We start from the raw sequence: 20,523 nt of genomic DNA on the forward strand, positions 1-20,523 counted from the left end.
GCCGCTGGAGGGGGGTTGTAATTAAAGATTAGCTCATTAGAACCTGAAATTTGTTGTAAATATTGGTTATTTAATTATTATTATTTGTTGTATTGGGCCAAGCATATTAGGTCAAATATTAGGTCAAGTATTAGGGTTTTTATTCTTTATAAATAGAGACCTCTTTGTACAGATTATTTACACAATTCAATAATATTTCAAATACCCTTTTTCTTTCTAGTTGGTATCAGAGCTCTCGATCTTGAGGGCTCTGCTTCCGCGCCTATTGTCTTTAGAACAAAACCTTTTATTCTTTTCGTCTCTCGCTGCCATCAGCCGCCACCAATTTTTTTTTTTCCGAGGACCTCTTGGACCGAGAAGACTTCGGTTTCCCTCGTCTTGTTCCAATTTACCATTTAAACACCTTCAGTCACGTTAAACACTAGACCTCTGTTACTGTCCATCGCGTTTCAACAAAACAGAATCTGTTCATCGTGTTTGGACTTTTTCCCGGCAGCTTTTCAACTCTGACCAGCCCCATAAAGAACCGCGCTCGCCGGACGACATTGCCCCAGAAATCTCAGCCCGAAAGGCCACCGCACGCGCCCACACGCGCCTCCCTTTCATCCGCGAGTGAAGCCCACGCGCAGCCAGTCTCACCGGCGCATGGAGGCGCGTGAGACCATATGTTCGGATCGGACTGTAACACCCCGTGTATACCCGGAATATTAACATTACATCATATTAAGCGGTGCTTAATTAAAAATGCGGAATGTTCTTTTTCTTTTCAATTATGACGTCATTATCAATTGCCAACTTGATTACTTAATCAATTTCATAAAATATCGCCTGTATGTAAATTGCAATAAGACATCTACTGAAATACCTCAATATATAAATAAAGTGTGTATCTACATCACGGTATTACATCTCGTAATCCGGACAATATCCTAATACATTATTACAACACCAAAAGACTCAAGACATAACAATACTATGTGTCATGGACAATCCCCATGCTCACCAAATAAACATAGTAAGCAACCAGTCTCAACATAAAACTCCATGAACATAACTGAAGCTATAAGCATATAAACAACATGCAAATCCAGCATCCAATCACGGCAGCATAATATAACAGCAATCTAACTCAGCTCCGGCCTCCTGCCGCCTGAGGTCTTGTAACACCCTCTCTTGTAGGCCTCCAAGAGAGTTGTTTGCTAAGCGGAATTATAGTTCTTTAATAGTATTTTAGAGACTGAAAAAAAATCGCTTTTACATTGCCAATTAAAACTAAAGAGGGGATCTGGTTAATTACTAAAATCAGAATACGCAAAATTTCTTCAACTTACTAAAAATATAAATTTCCTGATAGACCTTGCTGTCTTTAAAAATTCTTATAAAATCCAGTTCAACAATTGAAAAATATATTCTTTGTAATCTGGAAACTAGACATCTGAGGCTTCACGTTCATATAAAATAATAGTGGTTTGGAGTTCGTTTGCCCCTCGAAACATAACTCGCAAAATAAGAGAGAAAATAGTGGAAATATCACAAATGTCCTGGCTGGTAAAATTCATAATAAATCGATCTTTCAGAATTTCTTTGCAAGGTTTATATATAATGAAACTAGACACCTGGGGCTACGCGTGCATATAAATTATAAGAAAATCGGAGGTCCATAGCCCCAGTACGACAACTTACAAAGTGCTCGCAAAGACTTTTCAAAACTCAGCATTTAGATAACATGTCAAAATCCTTTTCGCAAATTTCAACATCTGTTTCCAAAATACTTGCTGGTCATAAAATCGTAATGCAATAATAAAATCATAGTTCACAGTAATAAAAGCTTCTCAATTTCATACAGTCATCCATAAAATATCACATCAATAGCAGCATGCCCAAAACAGTAGAAGCCAACAGCAAATATCCAAGTCCTCAAAAGCTTTTACGTCCTCCTGCCATTTTGTAAAAATAGCAGCCCCAAAGGGGTGAGAGAAAATCTCAGTAGTGTGGCAACAAAACCATAATGAAACAATATTAACTTGGCACAAAACCATAAATAGTCACTTCAAACATTTAATCCTTTTCATCATATATCATAACGCGTATATAACGCCCTTTTTCCTTTACGCTCATAGCACCGTCGTGCGCGTAGCATCACAGTGGGTATTCCTAATGGCTCCCATGAAGGTGAATCCCACTGTGGAACCTATGCGGACTGAAGCCAAGTGTCCCCTCTCTCTTGGTACCAGGCATGCCTATATGATGCATGCTCAGTCACATGTCCTCAATACAAATATATATATATATATATATTCAAGATGTCATGAATCAAGTATACATGCCATGTTATGCAATCGCACCCAACAGAAAAATGTATTATGATGTAAAATGCATGCATATATCATATCATCCTTTCATATTCTTACCATTGGCTCATCAGTCACATTAGGTAATACCGCCTACACATACCTTATGTCCATGCAATAATCAACAGCACCAAAATTCAGCCCACTCAATAAGAATTACGTGCACCTAAATACATGCGGTACAAGTCAGAATTTTATTCATACATTCCTATTATTTATAAGAAATTCGCATGCCTCTTATTCTTGTATTTTATTCGATTTACCATACTTCTTGTGCATCACCATTTTCTGCCTTACCATTATTTAATAACATATTATCATACTGTCCTATTAATTTAATTCGAGCAAAACTTGATACAACAGCATATACCAACTAGACCAATTTAGAATTTCTAAATAATCTTTTCTATAATTTACAAACAATTTCTATGCCACCTAACTCTTGTATAGCATCGGTTTTCATGTTTTTCATGACGAATAATTTTCTGATTTCATGCTAATTATTCTAACTTGTAACAATAACAAATCCTAGGTTTTTCCTTGTATACCAATTCGGTTTTAACCTGCTTATTACTCTAAACAATTTCGGGTTTCACATTAATTTATTTCCAATAAGTAACAGCGAATAGTTTCGACATATTCAAAATTGGATTTTAGAATTAAAAAGGATGCTCGTGGTAGTTATTTACATACCCAACTCTGTTAAACTTAAGGGTGCGCTAAAGGGGTTCTGTACACTTACATTCCACACATGTAAACCACTATTAATTTGCCTAACCCACTGTTATCAAGTGATCTACCCATGGGCTCCTATGTATGTATTTTTGACTTATACAGTATGCTTCAACTAGGATCTTTTAATTTTCATTTATATCGCCTTCCCTAGATGGGTTAAGAGTACACTACTAAGGTTTTAGCATGCTGTCTTCATGGTTGAAACACATGCCAGACTTGCTATGTTTTCAAGTCAAAGAGCAGTCCCCAAAACAGTAAGGGCTCTCTTCCATGTTCCAAAATAGGTTCTTTGTTTGCATGCAACAAGAGATCATGGGTTAACCAACTAGACAGAAACCAAGGAAAGGAAATGAAAAACATAACTCCTCTATAAATGGTTTTAGAGACCGAAACAGTAAGGAAACAGGGGACTAATTTTACTCTACGTTACCTTATTACATGTGACCAAAGGTTCTAAAATGGTCACGGGGCAGCAACCAAAAGATGTAGCAGCTTCTGCCCTCTCTCAGCGCTCCTATAGTTCTGGCTTCGGCTGCATGCGAGGGGAAGTTCCATGGAGGGACAGAGAGAAATGGTGAGGTGCATGTACGGAGAGGCAGTACCTCAACTCCTTGCTAGAGTAATGCCCTTTCCTTTGAAGTTCAAGGCTTCTGCAAGGGATGAGAGTGTTGTAAAGTCTCGGAGGTTTTCTTTTGTGTTACTCTCAAAAGAGCTCACGGTCACAAGGAATAAGAGAGATTTGGTTTGCTTCTAATCCATGGAGTGAGCAATCAGTTTGGAGACTCTCACTTCAGTGTCTAAGGGAAGAAGAAAGCTAACGGGAAAGTATTCAGTCTTCGGGTTGGCCTTCTTCTCTTTGCGCCTATGAGGAAGGAGAAGACAGCAAGGTTTGCCCAACATTCTGACCAAGTGTATCTAACTCAGATTTGTAATACTACTCCTATGCGCACAAACGTAGGGAGGGAGATGATTTAAGGACCAATGATAAAGCATGCATGTAGGTCACTCTCCCTTCATTGGTGGTAAGTGGTGTCAAGGCTGACTTGGACTTAACACACACACCCATTCATCAAAATCCTCTTTCAATCCTAAACGCACCAATGGTGGAGGGATAAGGTGGTTGGATGTTATCATGTGTGTCCATTTGGCTAATGTTTTAGTACTACACAAACTTTATTAAATGATAAATGGTAAAACCTAATGGATCATGGCTGATCTAAGCCCTTCAAGAGGACCCTTGGGCCGTGGCCCTTAATGGGAAGTGGGCTCCAAATTAGTGCCCTAAAGGTTCACCCCTCACATATCATATCCTACTAATCATTTACAAAGGGTTTATTTTTTTTATTTTTATTTTTTGTAATGAAATTAATCACATATTTTTAATGAGTACTCATATAAATTCTACGTAGTGTCATGCTTTCTATGTATTATAATTAAATTATTCTCATCCTCATAACTAGAATTTCACATGTGTAAAATAGGTACTCACCTTCCATGGTAACACCAAGAATTCCCTAATTTTAATTTAACTTCGTCCTAGAGCAAACATTTATATAATCCGAATGCAAATACTCCACCACATTCCTAATTGCAATTAAAATAGATTCCTAATTAGACGGGATGTTACAGGTCTCAACATTACCTGACCCTGAAATAAGCATTCCCCAAACGTGGGGTGAGATCTCTAAACAAGAAATCTCAGTAAGACAAGGGGTCCTCAAGGATCTTCCACCCCAAGCTCACTTACATGTGCAATATAAGTTCAAAAAGCATTTATATCATTATCAGTTCCAAAACTATGTAGTGCAACAGATATCTATGGCATGTGTGTCTATCACTATCTACTGGCCAGAGAAATGTAGGAATACGTCTATTCCCTACATGTAGTACAAGGAACACCGCTTGCACCTCACCCACAGCCTCACCCTCTTGTATGTTCTACATACCCAGGCTTACCGTATAGGTGGAACACCTCCATGCATATCAACAAGGCACTAACATACAATAGCTCAACAGCATTTCCAAAACATCAAAAGCATGTAACACAGCATGCATATACCATATCCCCATGGGACATGGTGGAACCACAACATGGCTAAACCGAGGACACGAAAGCTTACCTCTAAGCTAGTTATCCAATGCCACAAGCTCAAAGTCCAATCACAGCAGATCACAATCTGATATGGAGCAAATATAAATCAATAAACATGTACCACATGCATACAAATTAAAGACAACGCCTTTTCATTACGTTTTATGCCTTAAAGCTTCTAACAAAGCCACAAGCCCAAAAATCACACGATTCTGGCTTAGACCATTAAATACAGAAGTTCAACTTCATCAATATAGGGTCCACAAACCCCAATTAGCCTACTGTACACACAACACAGCTACTGTTCTGCGAAATCCCAGAATATCCGGATATTCCTCGGGACCATATCCGGATATGCAATATCCGGATATCTCACAGTCCATATCCGGATATGCAATATCCGGATATACAGATTCACATATCCGGATATCCAATATCCAGATATCCCAAAACCCCATATCCGGATATCACATATCCGGATATCCAATATCCGGATATTTCACGGGCAGATATCCGGATATTTCACGACAGAATGCAGTTTCTGCATTTTCGTGAAGATATCCCTTAAAGGTTCCCTTTTTACCGATTTTATACACCTAATCATGCATTTCTAGGTGTGTTAAGCCTTACCCAACAATAAGTTATCATCTTTTAACCTTAACATGCATCAAGCTTCCATTTTTAAGCCTTAAAACTCAAGTTAAAGGTTGGTGATCATACCACAGCTCAAAAACAGAGGATGGAGATGCTCTTGGAGCTCAACACAGCCCCTCAAGTCTGACTCAAGGATGATGCACGAAAATGTATCACAAGATGACTCTTTTACTCAACAAGAAGGCACCTTGGAGCATCAAAATTCCAACAAAAGGTCACACCCCTCAGGAACAGAAAACACAGCTCTTCAAACTCCATCACACAGGTTCTCTAACTCAGAAACAACACCACAATGCAGTCCCAAGGCCAACCCTCACCATCACCAAGTGTTTAAATGGAAGAACAAGCCTCAAAAGTGAATGCTTGCTCAAGAAATGGAAGGGAAAGCAATGGAACAGTGTTTAAGGTGCAAGTCAGCCACCAAGTCACGTAGACAAATCTGAGTGCCTAGGGTTTAGGGCCAAGTGTGCCTATTTATAGTGATTTAACACATAAACACACAGTATTAACTTTAATTGCTATGCTTAGCAGTTTAATCCCAAACTTTGAATTATGAAAGTACATAATTTTCTAAGATTTATCATATTTTTATTATATTTTTCTGAGCACCTTTCCGGTACGCGCTTTTCAGAGCCAGTACCGTTTTCTAGCACCAGTTCTCATTATTTGGACTTGAGACTCGTTTTACAAGTCCTAAATATTATTCTCGTAATTATCATACACTTACTTTAATTTTCCGGCATACTTTTTCGGTACGCCTTTATACCGTCTAGCAGAATCGGTATCTGCACTTTTCTTCCGAAAAGCGACTTTCAGCATTCTTAATCATTTACCATAATTATTAAATCCTCTTAATAATTATTAGGGTCAATTATGGAATCCGTTTCCTAATTTTGCATAATTAATTAATTAAATACCTTAATTAACGGTGCAGGTTCTTACATTCACCCCACCTTTTAGGATTTTGACCTCAAAATCAGAAACATACCTGGTCGAAACACGGGGTACTGCCGGAGAAGCTCGTCCTCACGCTCCCAAGTACACTCCTCAGGAGTTCTTCCGGTCCACTGCACCTTGACCATTGGAATGATCTTGCTCCTCAGCTGCTTCTCGCCACGATCGAGAATTCTGAGTGGTCCGACGGGAGTCTTTAGGTTCTCCCGAACCTCCACAACATCCGGTTGCACCACGTGCGACGGATCTGCTATGTACTTCCGAAGCTGAGACACGTGAAACACGTGGTGGATGTTAGCCAGGTTCGGAGGCAAGGCAAGCCAATAGGCAACATGTCCTACTCTACCAAGGATCTGGTATGGCCCAATATATCGCGGGCTCAGCTTCCTCACTCCGAGTGCCCGACCTACACCGGTGACAGGTGAAAGTCTCACAAACACGTGCTCACCCTCACTGAACTCCAGCGGACGGTGCTTGACATCATAGTAGCTCTTCTGGCGATTCTGCGCTTGCTTCAACTTTTCACGGATCATCTGGATCTGCAAGGTGGTATCTTGGACAAAGTCCAAGCCAAAAACCTCCTTGTCCCCAACCTCAGACCAACAAGAAGGAGTCCGACACCTCCTACCATACAGTGCTTCGTAGGGCGCCATGCCCAGGCTAGCATGAAAGCTGTTGTTGTAAGAAAACTCAACCAAGGAAAGGTTCCTATCCCATGTCCAGCCCTGCTCCAACGTGCAAGCTCGCAACATGTCCTCCAAGGTCTGGATGGTCCTCTCAGTCTGTCCATCAGTCTGAGGGTGATAGGCGGTACTCAATCTCAACTGCGTACCAAAAGCCTCCTGCAGCGCCTCCTAGAACCAAGAAGTGAACTTCGGGTCCCTATCACTAATGATACTCTCGGGCACCCCGTGAAGCCTCACAATCTCGCGGACATAAAGCTTGGCCAACTTCTCTGTAGTGAAGCTCACCTTCACTGGAAGAAAATGGGCAGACTTCGTCAGTCTGTCCACAATGACCCAAATAGAGTCACAACCCGCCTGAGTCTTCGGCAATCCCACCACGAAGTCCATGGATATACCTTCCCACTTCCACTGTGGTACTTCAAGAGGTTTAAGTTCACCAGACGGTCTCTGATGTTCAATCTTCACCTTCTGGCAGACCAAACACTTGGACACAAAGATAACAACATCTTTCTTCATGCCCGGCCACCAGAAGTTCTTCTTCAAATCTTGATACATCTTAGTAACACTAGGGTGGATAGAAAACTGACCCTTATGGCCTTCTGCCATAACCTTTTCTGTCAACGGACCTCGAGGAACTACAATCCTCTGCTGAAACAAAAGCAATCCATCATCATTCCTAGACACACCGACTTGGTTCTTCACATAATCCAGACACTCTCTCTGAACTTGTGCCTCTTTGATCTTTTCAAGCAGCTCGTTCACAACATCTGTTGCTTCCAACTCGAGAAGTACACTCTCACACGGAGCGGTCACTGCCAAGTTTCGAAACTTCTCAACCACATCGAAGTTACCAAGTAACAAACCGGATGAACTACTGGATTTTCGACTCAAAGCATCAGCTACCACATTGGCCTTGCCAGGATGATACGTTAGCTCGAAGTTGTAGTCCTTTAAGAACTCCATCCATCTCCTCTGCCTCATGTTCAACTCCTTCTAGTCGAACAGGTACTTCAAACTCTTGTGGTCACTGAACACCACAAACCTCAAACCAAAAAGATAATGCCTCCAAATCTTGAAAGCAAACACAATAGCAGCCAACTCCAAGTCATGAGTAGGGTAGTTCTCCTCATGAGGTTTCAACTGCCTCGAAGCATAGGCGATCACTTTGCCCAACTGCATCAACACACAACCTAGCCCCTTCCCGGAGGCGTCGGTGTAAAGCTCAATCTCAAGCGCAGGATCAGGAAGGACCAACACAGGAGTAGTAGTCAGTCTCTCCTTCAACTCCTGAAAACAGACCTCACACTCGTGAGTTCACACAAATGGAGTCTCCTTCCGAGTAAAGCGAGTCAATGGCAAAACCATGGTGGAGAATCCCTTGATAAACCTCCGATAGTAATCTGCCAAACCCAGAAAGCTCCTCACTTCCATAACTGTCTTGGGTCTCTCCCAATCCAGCACGACCTCAATCTTGTTCGGATCCACTGCAACTCCTTCAGCAAAAATAACATGCCCAAGAAACTTCACAGACTTGAGCCAGAACTCACATTTGGAAGGCTTCGCATACAGCTTCTTCTCCTTTAGCACTTGCAGAACAGTTCTCAAATGCCCCACATGCTCCTCCTCCGTCTTGGAGTAAATCAAAATGTCGTCAATGAAGACGATCACAAACTGGTCCAGGTACGGCTGGAAAATCCGGTTCATGTAATCCATGAACACAGCAGGTGCATTGGTGAGACCGAACGGAATCACCAAGTACTCAAAATGACCATATCTCGAGCGAAATGCGGTCTTCGGGACATCCTCCGGCTTCACCCGAATCTGATGGTATCCGGACCGGAGATCAATCTTGGAATACACACAAGCACCCCTGAGCTGATCCAACAGATCATCAATCCGAGGAAGGGGATACTTGTTCTTGATTGTCACCTTGTTCAGCTGCCTGTAGTCGGTGCACAATCGCATTGTCCCGTCCTACTTCTTTACAAAGATAACCGGTGCTCCCCAAGGAGACACACTCGGTCTAATAAAATCTTTCGCTGAAAGATCCTCAATATGCTTGTTCAGTTCTGCCAACTTTGGTGGCGACATCCGGTATGGAGCTAAAGAAATCGGCCCCACACTAGGCAACAGATCTATGGAGAACTCTATCTCCCTCTGTGGCGGAAACTCAGGAATCTCCTAAGGAAACACCTCGAGGAATTCCCTCACCACAGGAATGCCGGTGATGTCCTCCTGTGTACCACTCACCAAAACTCCCAACATGACATAACCAAATGCCCCTGCTCTCAAGGCTCTCCTAGCCTGCAGCAACGAAATGTACGGCGAGGAACTGGCTGGGGAGTCACACGGAGACAACACTACACGCTTGGCACAACAGTCAATCATCACACAATTTATGGACAGCCAATCCATGCCCAGAATAACCTCCAAGTTGGCCATCGGCAATCCTATCAGATCTACCGAGAACTCACAGCCATCCCACTGAAACGCCACATCGCGATGAACAGTGGTAGAATTACATCTTTCTCCGGTGGCGGTAGTCACCCGCAGCGGTGGAGAAAGCACAGACATGGACAACTCAAGCCCCACAGCAATCAGGGTAGCAACAAAAGAATGCGTAGCCCCTGAGTCAAACAAAACATCAATAGCTGATGTACCATTCGTAACAGTACCTCTGACAAGGTTCGGAGCTCGATCCAACTGCTGACGATCCAGAGTATAAACTCTCCCGGAAGATGGTGGCACTGCCGGTGTCGAAGTAGGTGGAAGGGGAACCATCTGAAGTGGCACTGCCTGCACTGCAGTAGCCCTCGCCGTCACCGACGGACAGTCTCTGGAGAAGTGGCCCTCCTTGCCACACTGAAAGCAAATCAACTGGCCGGTAGAACACGGCCCAAAATGAGTCTTCCCGCATCCCGAACACCTAGGAGCAGGAGGTCTCGCTGCACTCCCCTGAGCAGAAGTCCTCTTGAACTGACTCGGCGCCTGCCGAGCTGCCATCTGTTTACCCTTGCCCTTGTTCCCAAACTTCCTGTCTCGCCAAGAAGTGGAACTATCAGCTGCAACCTTCGTCGCCTCAGCAACCTTGGCCTTCTTGGCCTTACTCGAGTTGTAGTAATCTTCAATATCACGACACTGTTGAACCAGTGACCCAAAATCTCTAGAAGCAGAACCAACTAGGTAACCAGCAATATCCTCACTAAGTCCCCTGCGAAACTTAGCAGCCAGAAATGTAGGAGTAGGCCTCGCCATCCTGAAGTGTGCAAACTTCACCAACTGGTTGAACTTGGCAAGGTACTCGTCCACAGACAATGAGCCCTGAACCAATCTGTCAAACTCTCCCTGCTGCCTCTCCTGAGCGTCATATGGAAAGTACTGACCCAAGAAGAAATCCTCGAACATAGGCCAAGTCATTACATGACCCTGCATCTCGTAGACATGAGAAAGGTTTGTCCACCAGTCATGGGCATCGCCCTCCAGCATGTAAGTAGCGAACATCAACTTCTGCGGATCTGTGCACTGCATGACCCGAAATATCTTGTCCAACGCCTGTAGCCAACGTGCCGCAGCAACAGGATCAAAGGATCCATCAAAGGCAGGTGGCTTATGCTTACGGAAAGCATTCAGCTGGCGATCGATCTCATCACGATCATCAACAAAAATAGGGACGGTCTGCATGGCCCCCGTAAGATGACTGCCATCTCCCATCTGACTCTGAGAGTCATCCTGCAGACTGGGTGGAGGTGGTGGTGGTGGTGGCGGTGGAGGTGGTGGCGGAGGAGCATGACCAACATCAGCGCCATTCCTCATCTCCTCCAACATGACTCTAAACATCGTCATGTTCGCCAGACGGTTGGCCTCCAACACGTCCTCAGTGCCCTTCCTGTTCTCCTCTCTGACGGCGTCCAGCATGGCCTGGTTTTCCATTCTCATGGCCTCCTGGTCGGCTAGTCGGGTCGCCTGCATCTCAGCCAATGCAGCCAGGACAGGATCAGGCCGATCCTCCGAAGTCTCGCGGTTTCTCCCGGGTCTTACCATGATTCTGCACAAGTCACACAAATTATGAGTTGATCAGGCCCACGCAATGTGGTCACATATGCATTATCATAATAATACTCGATGGAGAAAACACACAAAACAGACACAACCAAACATCTTAATCATTGCAATACATACATGCTTTTCCCTTGAACCGTTGCTCTGATACCATAAAATGTAACACCCCGTGTATACCCGGAATATTAACATTACATCGTATTAAGCGGTGCTTAATTAAAAATGCGGAATGTTCTTTTTCTTTTCAATTATGACGTCATTATCAATTACCAACTTGATTACTTAATCAATTTCTTAAAATATCGCCTGTATCTAAATTGCAATAAGACATCTACTGAAATACCTCAATATATAAATAAAGTGTGTATCTACATCACGGTATTACATCTCGTAATACATTATTACAACACCAAAAGACTCAAGACATAATCAAGACATAACAATACTATGTGTCATGGACAATCCCCATGCTCACCAAATAAACATAGTAAACAACCAGTCTCAACATAAAACTCCATGAACATAACTGAAGCTATAAGCATATAAACAGCATGCGAATCCAGCATCCAATCACGACAGCATAATATAACACCAATCTAACTCAGCTCCGGCCTCATGCCGCCTGAGGTCTCAACATTACCTGACCCTGAAATAAGCATTCCCCAAACGTGGGGTGAGATCTCTAAACAAGAAATCTCAGTAAGACAAGGGGTCCTCAAGGATCTTCCACCCCAAGCTCACTTACATGTGCAATATAAGTTCAAAAAGCATTTATATCATTATCAGTTCCAAAACTATGTAGTGCAACAGATATCTATGGCATGTGTGTCTATCACTATCTACTGGCCAGAGAAATGTAGGAATACGTCTATTCCCTACATGTAGTACAAGGAACACCGCTTGCACCTCACCCACAGCCTCACCCTCTTGTATGTTCTACATACTCAGGCTTACCGTATAGGTGGAACACCTCCATGCATATCAACAAGGCACTAACATACAATAGCTCAACAGCATTTCCAAAACATCAAAAGCATGTAACACAGCATGCATATACCATATCCTCATGGGACATGGTGGAACCACAACATGGCTAAACCGAGGACACGAAAGCTTACCTCTAATCTAGCTATCCAATGCCACAAGCTCAAAGTCCAATCACAGCAGATCACAATCTGATATGGACCAAATATAAATCAATAAACATGTACCACATGCATACAAATTAAAGACAACGCCTTTTCATTATGTTTTATGTCTTAAAGCTTCTAACAAAGCCACAAGCCCCAAATCACAGGATTCTGGCTTAGACCATTAAATACAGAAGTTCAACTTCATCAATCTAGGGTCCATAAACCCCCAATAGCCTACTGTACACATAGCACAGCTACTGTTTTGCGAAATCCCAGAATATCCGGATATTCATCGGGACCATATCCGGAAATGACATATCTGGATATCTCACTGTCCATATCCGGATATGCAATATCCGGATATACAGATTCACATATCCGGATATCCAATATCCAGATATCCCAAAATCCCATATCCGGATATCATATCCGGATATCCAATATCCGTATATTCCACGGGCAGATATCCGGAAATTTCATGACAGAATGCAGTTTCTGCATTTTTCGTGAAGATATCCCTTAAAGGTTCCCTTTTTACCGATTTTATACACCTAATCATGCATTTCTAGGTGTGTTAAGCCTTACCCAACAACAAGTTATCATCTTTTAACCTTAACATGCATCAAGCTTCCATTTTTAAGCCTTAAAACTCAAGTTAAAGGTTGGTGATCATACCACAGCTCAAAAACAGAGGATGGAGATGTTCTTGGAGCTCAACACAGCCCCTCAAGTCTGACTCAAGGATGATGCACGAAAATGTATCACAAGATGACTCTTTTACTCAACAAGAAGGAACCTTGGAGCATCAAAATGCCAACAAAAGGTCACACCCCTCAAGAACAGAAAACACAGCTCTTCAAACTCCCTCACACAGGTTCTCTAACTCAGAAACAACACCACAATGCAGTCTCAACCCTCACCCTCACCCTCACCAAGTGTTTAAATGGAAGAACAAGCCTCAAAGGTGAATGCTTGCTCAAGAAATGGAAGGGAAAGCAATGGAACAGTGTATAAGGTGCAAGTCAGCCACCAAGTCACGTAGAAAAATCTGAGTGCCTAGGGTTTAGGGCCAAGTGTGCCTATTTATAGTGATTTAACACATAAACGCACAGTATTAACTTTAATTGCTACGCTTAGCATTTTAATACCAAACTTTGGATTATGAAACTACATAATTTTTTAAGATTTATCATATTTTTATTATATTTTTCTGAGCACCTTTCCGGTACGCGCTTTTCAGATCCAATACCGGTTTCTAGCACCAGTTCTCATTATTTGGACTTGAGACTCGTTTTACAAGTCCTACATATTATTCTAGTAATTATCATACACTTAATTTAATTTTCTGGGATACTTTTTCGGTACGCATTTATACCGACTAGCAGAACCGGTATCTGCACTTTTCTTCCGAAAAGCGACTTTCAGCATTCTTATCATTTACCATAATTATTAAAGCCTCTTAATAATTATTAGGGTCAATTATGGAATCATTTCCTAATTTTGCATAATTAATTAATTAAATACCTTAATTAACGGTGCAGGTTCTTACAAGGACCACCGCCATTTTGATCGTCCCTTCATCCTCTTTCTGGATATGTGCTCTACTCTCAGATCGGACGTCGTTTGGTATTTTTTTGTGATTTTTTGGCTTCTTGGTGTTATCCTTTGACCATTTTTTGTGCAGTATGGCCTCTTCTCAAAGAAGTTCCTTTACAAAGTTTTATGATGGTGCATCTTCTAGACCTAAGAGAGATGATCGATGGTGTTCTTATTGTAAAAGAACAGGTCATATCAAGGATTTATGCTTTCGCCTCCATGGAAAGCAAACTGTCTTAGAAAAGATGGCAAGGATGCGTGGTCAAGCGCATTTTACTTCCTCTGAAATAACTCCTGCACCTAATGAGACCCAACCTGCATTTCGTCCATATGAGTTGGAATGGCTCCGAACCATCCTTGATTATCAGAGTAAGCCATCTGATACTAGTGCTTTGGCTATGACTGGTATGAGCTCCAAAATGTATTCTTTCCTTTCTTCATGTAATGATTTTAAACATTCTTGGGTTGTTGATTCTGGTGCTACTGATCATATGGCTTGTTGTGCTGACTCCTTTACTTCTTATCATCCTACCATTGGAACTCATACAATAGCCATAGCTGATGGCTCACATACATCAGTTGCGAGTTCTGGTGACATAAACTTACAGCAGTCCTTACATCTTAAAGATGCTTTTCATGTTTCTAAACTCTCCACGAATCTTCTTTCTATTCATAAAATTACAAAATATTTGAATTGTACTGTAACCTTCTTCCCTACCCATTGTGTATTTCAAGATCTCGCCACGGGGAAGACGATTGGTAGTGCTAAAGAGCAAGTGAGTTGTACTATCTGGTGTCACAATCTCCCGCAAATAAAGTAACAGATCACATCTTGATGTCTCATGGTCAATCAATTGCTGATTCTTTGATTTGGCTTCATCATAGCGCTTGGGACATCCTTCATTTAGTTTACTCAAGTCTTTATTTCTGTCATTGTTTTTGTCTAAGCCTGTTGAGTCTTTTCATTGTGATGTTTGTCAGTTTGCTAAGCATCATTGTGTGTCTTTTCCTTCTAGTATTACTAAGAGTGTTGAACCTTTTGATCTTATTCATTCTGATGTTTGGAGTCCTTCTAAAGTCCCTCATGCTTCTGGAAATAGATGGTTTGTTTCTTTTATTGATGATTGCACTCGTGTAACTTGGGTTTACTTAATGCGTGAAAAGTCTGAGGTACCACAATTGTTCTTTCAATTTTATAAAATGGTTGAGACCCAATTTGGTAAAATAATCAAGAGACTAAGAACAGATAATGGTACTGAATATGTTAATCACAGTTTTTCCCAATTTATACAAAATAACGGTATGATTCATGAACTTACTTGTGTTGACAGCCCTCAACAGAATGAGGTTGCTGAAAGAAAAAATTGTCACCTTCTTTGAAGTGGCTCTTGCATTAATGTATCAGACACATGTACCCAAATACTTTTGGGGAGATGCTATTCTTACTGCAACATTCTTGATCAACCATTTACCCACTCGGGTACTTGACCATGTAAGTCCTATTCACTCTATAACTTCTTTTTTCCCTTCTATTCCAACTATGAGTCTTCCTCCACGAGTGTTTGGGTGTGTTGTTTTTGTTCATGTTCATAAACATCATCGCAGTAAGTTGGACCCTAGGGCTATTAAATGTGTTTTTCTTGGTTATGTTCCTGATAAGAAGGGCTACAAGTGCTATCACCCTGGTAGTAGGAAATTTTTTGTTTCTATGGATGTTAAATTTCAGGAATCTGAGTCATTTTTCCAATGTTCTCATCTTCAGGGGGAGAATCCTTCACCAGAAAACTCATCACCTCCCTTCTTTGAGTCTTCAGTGTCTACTCCTTTACCTGTGTCAGTGTATCCTCCTCTTGTTCCTGTTCCTCCTGTGTCTGATCCACCTGTGAGTGATCCTCCTGTGACTGATACATCAAGTTCACCAGAGATACGGAAGATTATGACACCTCAGTTGGTATATCAAAGAAGGAAACAACCCACATTGCCTCAGCAGCAACCTCAATCGTCTAAACCACTGGTAAGTCCTGAATCTCATATTTCTGATCATGATGTTAATACTTCTGATGACTTACCCATTACTACTGATTCTGATGATTTACCCATTGCTCTTAGAAAAGGAAAAAGATCTTGTCCCAAGAAATCTTGTTCCTCCTGTCCCTCTTGTACTCAATACCCTATCTCCCATTTTGTTTCCTCTGCTAATCTTTCTGTGCAGCACAAAATCTTTGTTTCAGCACTAGACTCTTGCAATCCCAAAATCAGTACATGAAGCCTTGAAAGATGGGAATTGGGCTCAAGCCATGCAAGAGGAGATGAATGCATTGGAGAAAAATAAAACATGGGAGGTTATTAAGCAGTAGGGTGCAGATGGGTTTATGCCCTGAAATATAATTCTGATGGAACTCTTGAGAGAAACAAGGCTCAATTAGTTGCCAAAGGTTACACTCAAACCTATGGCATTGATTAAGAAGAAACATTTGCTCCAGTTGCAAAGATGAATACGGTGAGAGTCCTGTTATCCTTTGCTGCCCATTACGATTGGGATATAAATCAATTTGATGTGAAAAATGCTTTCCTCAATGGTGAGTTAGAAGAAGAAGTCTACATGGAAATCCCGCCTGGTTTTGATTCTGTGAAGGGAGAAAATAAAGTTTGTAGATTAAAAAAAGCCTTGTATGGATTGAAGCAGTCACCTCGTGCCTGGTTTGGAAGGTTTACTAAGGTTATGATGACCTTAGGACACATACAGAGTCAAGGAGATCACACTATTTTCTTCAAACATTCCCATAATGGGAAGCTTACTGTGCTCCTTGTATATGTTGATGATATTATTATCGTAAGTGATGATTTTGTGGAGAAACAGATTCTGCAAACACGGCTTGCCTCTGAGTTTGAAGTCAACGACCTTGGGAAACTGAGATATTTCCTAGGGATAGAAGTAGCTCATTCAAGGAAAGGAATTTTTATCAGCCAGAGAAAATATGTTCTTGATCTTCTCAAAGAAGCAGGAAAGCTTGGGTGTAAACCCTCTAATACCCCTATTGAGCAGAATCACAAGATAGGCTATGAAGAGGAGAGTCCTCCAGTTGATAAAGGACAATATCAACGGCTAGTTGGGAAATTGATATATCTGGCTCATACTAAACCAAACCTAGCTTATGCTGTTAGTGTTGTCAGTCAGTTTATGCATGATCCAAAGGAGAAACACATGCAGGAAGTAGAGCTTAAAGCTACTCCTGGTAAAGGATTGTTATTCCGACGTGATGGCAATCTCTCTTTAGAAGTTTACACTGATGCTGATTATGCTGGATCCGTGACTGACCGGCGTTCTACCACTGGTTACTGCATGTTTCTTTGCGGTAACTTGGTGACATGGAGAAGTAAGAAACAAGATGTGGTCGCCAGATCAAGTGCACAAGCTGAATTTCGAGCTATGGCTCAAGGCATTTGTGAGTTATTGTGGCTGAAAATTATACTTGATGATCTCAAAATAAAATATGAGGGACCTATGAAGTTGCTATGTGATAATAAGTCCGCTATTTGTATAGCTCATAATTCAGTTCAACATGATCAGTGTAAGAACCCGCACCGTTAATTAAGGTATTTAATTAATTAATTATGCAAAATTAGGAAATGATTCCATAATTGACCCTAAGAATTATTAAGAGGCTTTAATAATTATGGTAAGTGATTAAGAATGCTGAAAGTCGCTTTTCGGAAGAAAAATGCATATACCGGTTCTGCTAGTCGGTATAAATGCGTACCGAAAAAGTATCCCGGAAAATTAATGTAAGTACATGATAATTACTAGAATAATATGTAGGACTTGTAAAACGAGTTTCAAGTCCAAATAATAAGAACTGGTGCTAGAAACCGGTACTGGCTTTGAAAAGCGCGTACCAGAAAGGTGCTCAGAAAAATATAATAAAAATATGATAATTCTTGGAAAAATGTGTAGTTTTATATTCCAAAGTTTGGGATTAAAATGCTAAGCGTAGCAATTAAAGTTAATACTGTGTGTTTAATGCTTAAGTGCCTATATATACTCTAATCATTGGGCACAAAACCCTAGAACCACTACTCCTACGTGACTTGAGCGGCTGAGTGCACCTTGGCACTGTTTCATTGCTGTGTTCTTCTTCCTTGAGAGTCTTGGAGCCATTTCTTCCTTGTTCTTTGTGGTTTCTTCTTCTTAAAAACTTGTGTGAGGGAGAGTCACCTTTGGGAAGGGGTTTGTGGTGCTGTTTCTGAGTAAGGAGGTCAGCTTGAGGGAGTCTTGGGGGCTGACTTTAGGTTGGTGGAGGGAGTGAACCTTGTGCTTCATTTTTGGAGGTCCAAGGAGCCACCTTTGGTGAGGAAGAGCCTTGCTTGTCTTCCATTTTCGCACATCTGTGTGGTCAGTAGTTGAGGGACTGTTGGTGAGCTCCAAGAGCATCTCCATTCTGAGTTTTGAGCCTTGGTATGTTGTACCAACCTTTAACTTGAGTTTTAAGGCTTAAAAATGGTACCTTGATGCATCTAATGACTAAAAGATGATAACTTGTTGTTGGGTAATGTTGAACACGCCTAGAAATGCATGATTAGGTGTTTAAAATCGGTAAAAAGGGAACCTTTAAGGGATATCTTCACGAAAATGCAGAAACTGCATTCTGTCGTGAAATATCCGGATATCTGCTCGTGGAATATCCGGATATTGGATATCCGGATATGATATCCGGATATGTAATATCCGGATATGGGGTTTTGGGATATCTGGATATTGGATATCCGAATATGTGAATCTGTATATCCGGATTTTGCATATCCGGATATGAACGGTGAGATATCCGGATATTGCATATCCAGATATGGTCCCGATGAATATCCAGATATTTTGGGATTTCGCAGAATAGTAGCTGTGATGTGTGTACAGTAGGCTATTGGGGGTTTGTGGACCCTAGTTTGATGAAGTTGAACTTTTGTATTTAATGGTCTAAGCCAGAATCATGGGATTAAGGGCTTGTGGCTTTGTTAGAAGCTTTAAGACTTAAAACGTAATGAAAAGGCGTTGTCTTTAATTTGTATGCATGTGGTACATGTTTATTGATTTATATTTAGTCCATATCAGATTGTGATCTGCTGTAATTGGACTTTGAGCTTGTGGCATTGGATAGCTAGCTTAGAGGTAAGCTTTCGTGTCCTCGGTTTAGCCATGTTGTGGTTCCACCATGTCCCATGGGGATATGGTTATATGCATTTTGGAAATGTTGTTGAGCTATTGTATGTTAGTGCCTTGTTGATATGCATGGAGGTGTTCCACCTATACGGTAAGCCTGAGTATGTAGAACATACAAGAGGGTGAGGCTGTGGGTGAGGTGCAAGCGGTGTTCCTTGTACTACATGTAGGGAATAGACGTATTCCTACATTTCTCTGGCCAGTAGATATTGATTACACACATGCCATAGATATCTGTTGCACTACATAGTTTTGGAACTGATAATGATATAAATGCTTTTTGAACTTATATTGCACATGTAAGTGAGCTTGGGGTGGAAGATCCTTGAGGACCCCTTGTCTTACTGAGATTTCTAGTTTAGAGATCTCACCCCACGTTTGGGGAATGCTTATTTCAGGGTCAGGTAATGTTGATACCTCAGGCGGTAGTAGGCCGGAGCTGAGTTAGATTTCTGTTATTTTATGCTGCCATGATTGGATGCTGGATTTGCATGCTGTTTATATGCTTATCGCTTCAGTTATGTTTATGGAGTTTTATGTTGAGACTTGTTGTTTACTATGTTTATTTGGTGAGCATGGGGATTGTCCATGACACATAGTATTGTTATGTCTTGATTATGTCTTGAGTCTTTTGGTGTTGTAATAATGTATCAGGATATTGTCCGGATTACGAGATGTAATACCGTGATGTAGTTACATACTTTATTTATATATTGAGGTATTTCAGTAGATGTCTTTTTCCAATTTACATACAGGCGATATTTTATGAAATTGATTAAGTAATCAAGTTGGTAATTGATAATGACGTCATAATTGAAAAGAAAAAGAATATTCTGCAATTTTTAATTAAGCACCGCTTAATACGATGTAATGTTAATATTCCGAGTATACACGGGGTGTTACAATCGGACTAAACATATTGAGGTTGACCGTCATTTCATCAAAGAGAAACTTGATAGTGTGCTGATTACCACTCCATACATTCCCACTGGCGTCAATTGGTTGATCTATTAACAAAGGGACTTCCTTCAGATAGATTTTAAGAACTTAC

The 20,523-nt window shown here is 41.3% G+C and overlaps 1 long non-coding RNA gene across 1 annotated transcript; it reads right to left on the bottom strand.

Annotated features, from left to right (window-relative positions):
- Window positions 1-852: 852 nt before the first annotated feature.
- LOC133313272 (uncharacterized) lies at window positions 853-4,053 on the bottom strand. The gene is made up of 3 exons (XR_009751803.1): window positions 3,517-4,053; window positions 2,455-2,517; window positions 853-1,937 (listed from the first exon to the last, which is right to left on the bottom strand). It is a non-coding gene; the product is annotated as an uncharacterized LOC133313272 (long non-coding RNA).
- Between the last annotated feature and the right edge of the window lie 16,470 nt (window positions 4,054-20,523).

The sequence above is a fragment of the Gastrolobium bilobum genome, unplaced genomic scaffold (genome assembly GCF_033153095.1).
Source record: "Gastrolobium bilobum isolate Gb01-03AN ecotype WA unplaced genomic scaffold, APGP_CSIRO_Gbil_v1 utg63263, whole genome shotgun sequence".
NCBI classification, from domain to species: domain Eukaryota; kingdom Viridiplantae; phylum Streptophyta; class Magnoliopsida; order Fabales; family Fabaceae; genus Gastrolobium; species Gastrolobium bilobum.